Source organism: Lottia gigantea (genome assembly GCF_000327385.1).
Source record: "Lottia gigantea unplaced genomic scaffold LOTGIsca_19, whole genome shotgun sequence".
NCBI classification, from domain to species: Eukaryota; Metazoa; Mollusca; class Gastropoda; family Lottiidae; genus Lottia; species Lottia gigantea.
In genome coordinates, this window is record NW_008708358.1 from 1,623,522 (window position 1) to 1,632,828 (window position 9,307).

The window sequence follows — 9,307 nt, forward strand, 5'->3', positions numbered from 1 at the left end:
TCCTTATTTAAATAAAAAAAAAGAGTTTTACGCCCCACTATAATGTATCTGATTGGGCCAAAGACAGGAAACACCATGCAGTGTACAACGAGAGAAATTATCCCAGGACAGTGGTATTGACCTACTCCTTTTCCTACTGTCGAGGGATATTCTAAAGGGATTGTGAAGAAGTTTTCTGAATTCTTTACGATAACATCAATTTCCACCATTCCACTTATGTGTTATCAGTGTCCCCGATCATAGAACATTTAGAAAACCTCCCTAGAATCCCTTTACGTAGGCCTACACCCTTTGAAGACAACCTAACCTGGGCTTGTCATTTAAGTGCAAAGAGTTGAACTATACACGATACAATAAATGTCACAGTTAAAATAATCCTGTATCAATAAATCTTCTGGAAGTTTCTGTATGCAATTCATGGGCTCGAAATCGATCAAATTACTTCTTTTTACATCAGAATGAATGAAATTTCACAATTTCTTTCTATGATAGTTAATGATATTTTAAATTCCTCGTGATTGCAGTGTGTGATATGAATACAAAATTCATCCAGTAATTTACGTCGTTGATGATGTGTAAAGTTTGTATCGAGTCCCTGTGACTGCAGCTTGTGATATAAATACATGATTCGGTCCAGCACCTATGATCGTTAGTAATACGTAAAGTTTCCATCGGGCCCCTGTGACTGTAATTAGTTCAGTTTCAACTGAAACGTACAGTATAATTTTGACTGTCAATAACAGAAAATCTAAGGAAAATAAAAACAAAACTTGATACCACCCTCCTATTTTTCCTTTCCTGTTTACTGCCAATATTTTTCTGGTTGCCATAGAAACATATGCTATTCTGGAAACAATTCTTTAGGTTTTTTTTCTCTTTTTTGTACTTCATTTAAAAATAGATCTTTCACAAAAAAAATCTTCCATGACAAAAATATAACAAGCTTTGACAAAAAATATCTACATTATGTGTTTAATAATGTTAATAATGTGTCTGTCGTAATGAGTTTCGCGGGCTTCTATTAGCTGGTTTCTGATTAATATGCCAGATCAGCTTTTCTATGATATTAAAATGTTCTGATTGTCCTCGATTGGTAGGGATGTTGGGTTGTCCTTTCTCTCACTGAAACGTCAGGTGAACATTGAAAATATACTGGCCATCCATGATCTGACGCCATTCTTTTTAAGAGCATTTTCGGTAGAAATTTGCATCAAATGTTGCCTTAATTGAGCGCAGAGCTGTATCAGGCGTATCCCTTGCCTTGCTATTGACACATATTTCTTTTAAAGCCTAGTCCTTAAATACTGCCCGAATCAATAATGCCAATAGGATAGAATTGTAACTTAGTGCAATATCAGCCTCCGAAAAATGGTCTTTGTAGATAATATGGCATTGTCGAACTACTGCACCGGCCCTGTCCGTAACTTTAACTTGTTCATTTTTTCTTTTAATCAGAGTCCTTGAAATACGAATAAGCCTTGTCAAACATCATAGGCTACAGATGCAACTTAGTGCAATATCAACAGCCGACAAAATGTTCTTTGCAAATAAGGCACCGTCGCACTACCACTGCATGCATGAAATGCGCACGTAATCGGAACGTCCTAAGAACGTACCGTTTCCCTTTACCAAATTCATGACCATTTAATTTTAGATGTTTGTATATTTAGTTAGGACTTAATTTTAATCCAACAAAATACGAACATCATAGTTGAAATTGTCTTTCGTGTATTTAAAGCAAGTGAAAGTTGACCATAGATTAGCTATTTCTTAGCACGGAGACTTTAAAACGTTAAAATAGATGACATTTTAAAATGAAGAAAAATATCGTGCGAAAAACATCACACTCTCAGGGCATGACAATCTTTCTAAAAACCAAAGTATAAAACCGAAAAATAACAAACGAAATAAGGTAAGACAATGATTTTCTTTTTGACTAACATAGGATTAGGAATTTGGAATAATGGATTTTTTTGATTTCGTGAAGGGTAAGAGAATTTGAATTGTGACAGAATGACATAACACAGAAGCGTATCCTAGTTGATTATGGGTGAAATTCCATATTGTCCTGTTAACTTGATGTCGTCAGTGAGATCATTCCTTCCCGTAATAGTTCTTCCAAATGATTCCATACCCCTGTTGAGAAGCAATGCTATAGACTATAGATTATAGACAAGGGCTGGACTCGGTCTGACCTTGCTATTGAGAGAATCAGAGAGCAGCTTGAGTTTCAACAACTGCTGGCATCTTGAAGAATCTGCTTAATTGTTGGATTTAGTCGACCTATGCCAGTTGATCGTAGTTGTTATAAGTTGCTACTACAGTTCCGATGAGATGCGTTGGATCGTCAGTCGAACTGTGCTATCAGTTGTTCATGTTATTTTGGTAGCAAACACTGGTAGTTGACCTGAGCACATGGAGTCTGAGACAACCCAGTTGTTAGTTCAGTTCGGATGAGATGCCTTGACTGATTTCACGTTTCACATCTTGCAACGCGTTCGTGTATAATTTAAAACAAACTGTAAGACATAAAATCAAATCATAGCGTAGCGATGCAGGTCATCTCATTCATGTATTTTTGATACATTCTCATTGTATTTAGCTATAAATACCGTGTTGTATTCAAAATATCTTTTAAAATATTTTGCAATACTTTATGTTAATCAGAGCAGATCATAAGATCTATAAATAAAATATTTGATATAATCATGAAATAATAGTTGTAAAACTCAATAGTGACAAAAGGCTATACTTGATGGTGCAAAACAATCTAAATATAAAATAATCTATTGAAATTTGAAAATTGAAAAAGTATTGAAGTTGTAATATTAAAAATGTTCAAATAACATTTATATAATCTCAAAGGTATTTCAGTGTATGAGTTTTTTTCAAGTTTTCATACGCCCTTTTATTGTTTGGAACTTTCAGCTATAGTTTTGTAGTGCGTTACATTATAGTTCTGTGGTTGCATGTACATAAATATGTTTTATAATACTTTTGTGGCAATTAATTATTTGTGATCTGCTAATCAGGAACGATAATCGAATGGTTTGCGTTGATATTGTTCCACATGAATAATGCTTTCATCAGGAATGATAATTTTTGAGTTGATATTGTAACCAATGAATATGACTCATTAATTGTAACATATTGATCTCAGAACTATTTTATTAGTCCTCGGAACAAAGGAAAGTTGAAGCCAAACGATTATGAGAGCACTGTGTCACTACTTTTCTGTACCGGTATGGATAGAAATTTTCCAGAGTATATCGGAACTGCTTTTATTAAAGGATGAATTTCCAATAATTTCAAGGTTTTTAATTTGAACAATTATTAACCATAATAGGATATTTTCATAATTCTAATATTTTCTAAAAAAATATTGTTAAATGTTCATCTTTGTTCGATTTTCCAGCATTCGCTGAATTATATATTTTGAAAATTTAATTTTTCAATAAAAAAATGTCATATGTTCAAGGCTAATCAAGTTACTCTTTTTTCGATTTCGAGAGATTCTAAACATGCAAACCCTGATTTTTACGAAGGTATTATCTCGACTAATGCAGGGACCTTCACTTCAGATTAGCGAGTCAATGAGCCTCCGCGAAGAAGTACTTATATATGTGATACAGAATATTTTGCGATTGGTGACGTCATAAAACACTTGGTTTTAGAGGAATTTGCAGGAACCATAGACGTCTGATTGGTAATTTTACTGGTGCAAATTAATGCCATCATGGTCCACAATACACATAAATTTTTTTAAGAAAATCTCTTTACAATCCCTTTAAAAACAACCCTGAACTCGTGTATCACGAAATCTCTAATTACGGAATATCACCCTTTAAGGTTAATTTCCATGGAAAAATGGGAAACCGTGCCACGGTCATATTTGTGATGGTAAAAATTATTAGAGCATACTACAATCTGTTACAAAATGAAGAGCAGGTCTTTGTCTAGGTACCCGTGAAAAAGCACTGAAGTTAGGGTCGCCATTTTCAAAACTTTTATGCGGTTAAAAAAAATGCGAATTCCTATCTCTAATTCTTAGGTTTCATTCTCCATGTTCAAATTTTAATTTGGGAATATCTGACGTCAATAAACTCGCAAATTCTGTAAAAACTGTTTTTTGTGTTTATATTTGGGCCTAATGCGAGGGGCGTTTCTTCGGGGAGTCAGGCTGTGCCCCCACAAATACTTTCACATTTATACAATACAGTGTATACAACAAAAATAAATTTTGAATTACAATATCGGAGAATCCAACTTGAAATGAGTAATAAATTCTATTAGATAACGAAATTAAATTTGAATTTTTTTTTATAAAAATTATGATAATGATTAAATGAAATAAAAATAATGATAAACAATAGCTATACATATATTAAACATAATATTTATTATTTCGAATTCATAATGATTTACAGCCAAAAAATCATAAAATTTCCATCCCTTTTTTGGGGGGATTGGGGGGCGCGCAAAATTACATCTGGGATGCACAGTACCAAGAGGACGGAATATTTTAGCTGTTATCCAGTACCATATTATACTTCCTTTTGGTGCATTCAGATATTCTTAAAGTTTTAGAGATCGCCAAGAATAGCAGTATACTGGGCTTTTACCAGATTTTGCAGAAATTTCACAAAAAGTTTGGTTTGATTCGAAGATGGTCGTAAGAAATCATAATTTTGGCTAATCATAGGAAATATTGGTTCTCGAAAATGGTAACTTTGACTTGCAAACTGTAATAAGATACCACTTTAATTGAACCCTGTCTTTAATCCACCGTATTAAAAAATGTTTTTTACGTGATTTGCCTGACGATAAGAGCATGTAAACCACATAAAATAAGTTTAGTCTACAGGTAATTTGGCTATAATATTATATTCACCAAGCCAAATATTCATAAATCAAGACAGTGTTTGTCTGATGATATCGAAACCTGATATTCCAGACAACAAAAAAATTGGCAGAGTTTCCACTTTTCTTATAATACTGTTTCATATGATAATATTATCAAAGAGAAAGAATATAAAACTAAAAAGTGTATTATTAACACGATCTTGTATTCTAGATATTGGTTTATTGTCTTAAAGTTTACCAACATCCATATCAAAGGCTATGAACTAAGGTCCGAAACATATGCCTGTACTCCAGCCTCTGATTGATATTGTGGAAGCTATCAGAGACTGGAATAGATACAGATTATCTATGAACCCAGAGGGCTAATATTGCAAAAGCCTCCAGTCGTTCAAAAGGGACTACAAACCGACAGACAAATAAACAGGCAGTGCACGTTAAAGACAGATGGAATTCAAATGTCTATAAATATAGAGAATCATACATCGTTCCGATATTAATAATATGCCTATCGAACAATAGTCCCACAACACTGGCTTTACCACACATCACCCTCAAACCCTGTAAATTAGCCCCAGCTGTGTTTAAAGTACAAAGTAATTATTGAGAAGTTATTCTACAAATTATTTGCATGCCACAAAAACTAAAAATTTGTTAAAAAACAGAGAAGCATAGCATGTCACTCGTGTTGAACAGCATGACTGTGATTATCGACTCGTTAGCGTACCCTCTATGTATGGTTACATATCTGATAACTAATAATGCTATAATGTTATTAACAAAATAGGCTCAATACATCAATTATTTAAGAGCGATATAGAAATATCAAAACAGAACTCGAAACATGCGGTTACCATTTTTACGACAGAAACCTGCCATTGTACGAAAAAAAAAATCGGAGTACAGTGGGCGGCCGACGATTTGGTAAACGTTTGGCGCCTAACTGTACCCAACAGGTCCGGTCGTTTGGAGGTGGAGGGTTAATGGTTTGCCCTTTATTCAGCAACAGCCTCGTGGACTCCTTTTCCAACATGACATTGCAAGGCCACACACAGCAAGATTGACACAGAACTTCCTTGCCAACGCCAACGTACAGGTTTTGCCATGGCCCGCATGTTCACCGGACATGAATCCCATCGAGCACTTATGGGACCACCTCGATCGGCAAATCCGATGTCGCCGTGTGCCTCCAGTCAACGTCCAGGACTTGGAACGATGTCTCCTCGAGGAATGGCAACGAATCACTCCCAACGTCATCAGACGTTTGACGGCATCAGTCCGTATGCGTGTTCTGGCATGTATTGATGCTCACGGTGGACATACCCGCTACTGACTTGACTTTGTGACGTGTGGTGTGACATTTCCCGTTGTTTCTGTGATCAGTGCTCTAACGAAATGTTCTTTTTTCGACCCCACCCATCTTTAAAGGCTTGTCATATTGGTTGTACAGATTTTATTGAAATGAAATTTTTGTACAGATGTTGTGAAAGGATTTCTCAAAAGCATAACACCAATCCTAAACTTCTGCATTGTTTAGTTTTTCTTTTATGTCGTTGCAAACAGGTGGTATCGTTTCTTTTGGACACTAGTTTACTTGTTCGTATTGCGTCTGAGGATTAATCACGTACGGATTTCAAACTTTAAGACACATGTACAGACATGTTACCAATACACTAATTTCAATACGCGTTTGACTTAATTGCACTGATCTCTCTTGGGGGCTATTAACTAATGGATGTTTTAACGGATCTGTTGATTTGCATCCTATAGGCTATTGTATATGAAACGGGCAGATAAAATTTGTTCTATAAGCACTTCATTTGGTTCTTGCCGTAAGTAAACTATTAATCATTTCCAAATTGATACAAATTCATTAGGACTAACAGAATTCATTTAGTAATTGCTACCTCGCGCAATGTGGAACTATAGGGACGATAGATGGCACAATGACCTCGATAAGACGTCTGAAGGCCTGAAGGGATAGCACTTCTAGTGCTGAAGTTTAATATTGATTTAAGGTCTGTACGAATTCCTTGACGCTACATCCCAATACATGGTTCACTGAAGGTCCAGTGTTCAATCCCAGCATAGTTCGAGATAATCCCTTCGCCCCCCGAAAAAATACTGGCCCGGTTTTGCCCCCCACCCCTTTTTCAAAATTTTTATCAATTTAAATGGTGAAAGCATAGCTTGTGCCCACCCTGAAAAATTTTCTGGCCCCTGCTCGCTCCATCAGCTAATGTTTCCTAGAAATGCCACTGCTGAAAAGCGTATAGTTAAACCCAGGCCTTGTGTAAAACAGGCTGTGTACGTTGATCCCTTGGCAGATTGAAATCGAAAAGACTTAATCAAGTGCTAAAGATAGGACGTAAAATTCCCCTTCGTTTCTTTCTAATTTGCTCACTAACTTGTATTGCGCTAAGGTTAAAAAATGAGCTCTCTATCAAACAGATATGTATATAATAATACTGCTCGTATAACATAAAAAGGGGCAGTCCACTTTATAATATACATTTTCGTATATTTATTGTATTTAAGGGTTTCAACGCATGTGCAGCTGTCTCCCTATACACAAAGGAATATATATATTTATATGTAACAACCATCAACTTTCAGACAAAAACAGAACCGATTCCAAGCTGGTACAGTAATTCAGATAACAGCAAAAAGGACAGGTGCTCTTCGTATATTCTTACAATTACGAGTGTACTGAACAATTGTTTCGTTATTTTGGACTCTCAAATAAAAAGTATCGTTTATTTTAATGCACATGCACTGTTTGTATTGCGCTTTTAGATGTGCAAATAGTGCTTTTTGGACACTTAATAAAAATAACATTATATTTAGTGCCAACGGTCATTTCATTCATCAATTTTAGAAAATATGTTCTGCACAATGAAAAGCTGTAAAAGAGTGTCTTTCTAGAGAACTGTACCGGATATAGTGTTTAAAACTTCTGTTGTTTAACAAATGGTTGGTTTTCAGATGGAATACTGAGCAACTTTACTAGGAGTGACAAACAAACTACAGACAGTGTTAAATGATTTACCACAAACATCATATTAAGACAGTTAACATGGCGATGTTACAGTATTGTCAATATTACAGTTCTCAAGGTAACAATTCTACCATTACTATAGATTTATATATACTCTAATCAAATTACTGCAAATCATTCTATATAATGTATTATTCAATATCTACAAAATATAGAGGGGAATGAAATGGTAAAATGAGTCCGATACAAAAAATCCCGTCCGTTTATCAAAAATAATAGTCACGTGGAACCTTCAGAAGACGATAAAAATTCAATTTACGCGCGAAGGTAAATGCAAGAATGCTTTCTTGTCCCCTTAGGTATCATGTATCTTTAAATATAGACACAGCTCTGTGGAGCCACAAACATTGGTTAAATTGCAAATTGGGTACGAACACATCAAAAAGTTTCATTACTCTGTAACCAGCAATTGTTGTTCCATAAAGCAGTGTCTTTATATTTCTTAATTAAAATGTTTTTAATTATCTGATTATAGATATATTTATCATTGAAGATTAGATATAGAGTTGGAGGTAGTCTACATAGATTTAAATTTGTGATAAGAAATCAGCTGAGTGTAACATTGGTATCTAATCAGATAACTGTCTGAGTGTTCACACTCAATGTGCTGAAAACGGCGTAAAAGTTCATATCTGAAGTTGAAATTCTGACATGGCACAAAAGAGTAATGCACAAAGTAGTCCTCACCACAATAGGACGTTAAACTCTATTTCCTTATATTTTATAGACCTACTCGTCCGGATACATTTTTTGTATATATATCTCAATCACAGATGTACCATAACCGAATGTCATAAATGAGGTAGATAACCAACTAAGACTGAAGATTCCAGATTCAGTGTCTCTTTTAGAATCCTTTAGTCATTTAAGGTTATACACTTAATTGATTGAAGTCGTTAGCAGTGTGTTAACGATTAAAAAGGATAAAAAATCATACATATTTCACTTGAAACATCATTTCCACAATAGTTATGCTGGTTCAGATATTACCTTCTGAGAGTAGATAGCCGTATGTCTATAAATCTAGATTTTATCTAATTTAAAATTTGGTGAAACAGAACCCAGGGATTTAAGTTATAATTTGGAACTGTTTACTCTAAAAGATCGCTCGTTGAGATTTCCCAACTGTTTGGTTCGAGATTGTTCACCACAATGATTATAATAATACTCCAGTTCAGATTCTATATTGACTTCTTCTACCGTATCAGAAAGCATTGGAGGCATCCTTTTAGACTTTTTGATTACGATATGGTTCACGATTAAAGATAACATTGCAGTCATACCGAATATCGTCTCCTGAGTCTTTTCATTCACCTTTGGGAAATAATAATACATATTTAAGGGTTTCTCATAAAAATCCCACACACGCACATCACCATTTTCTTTTGA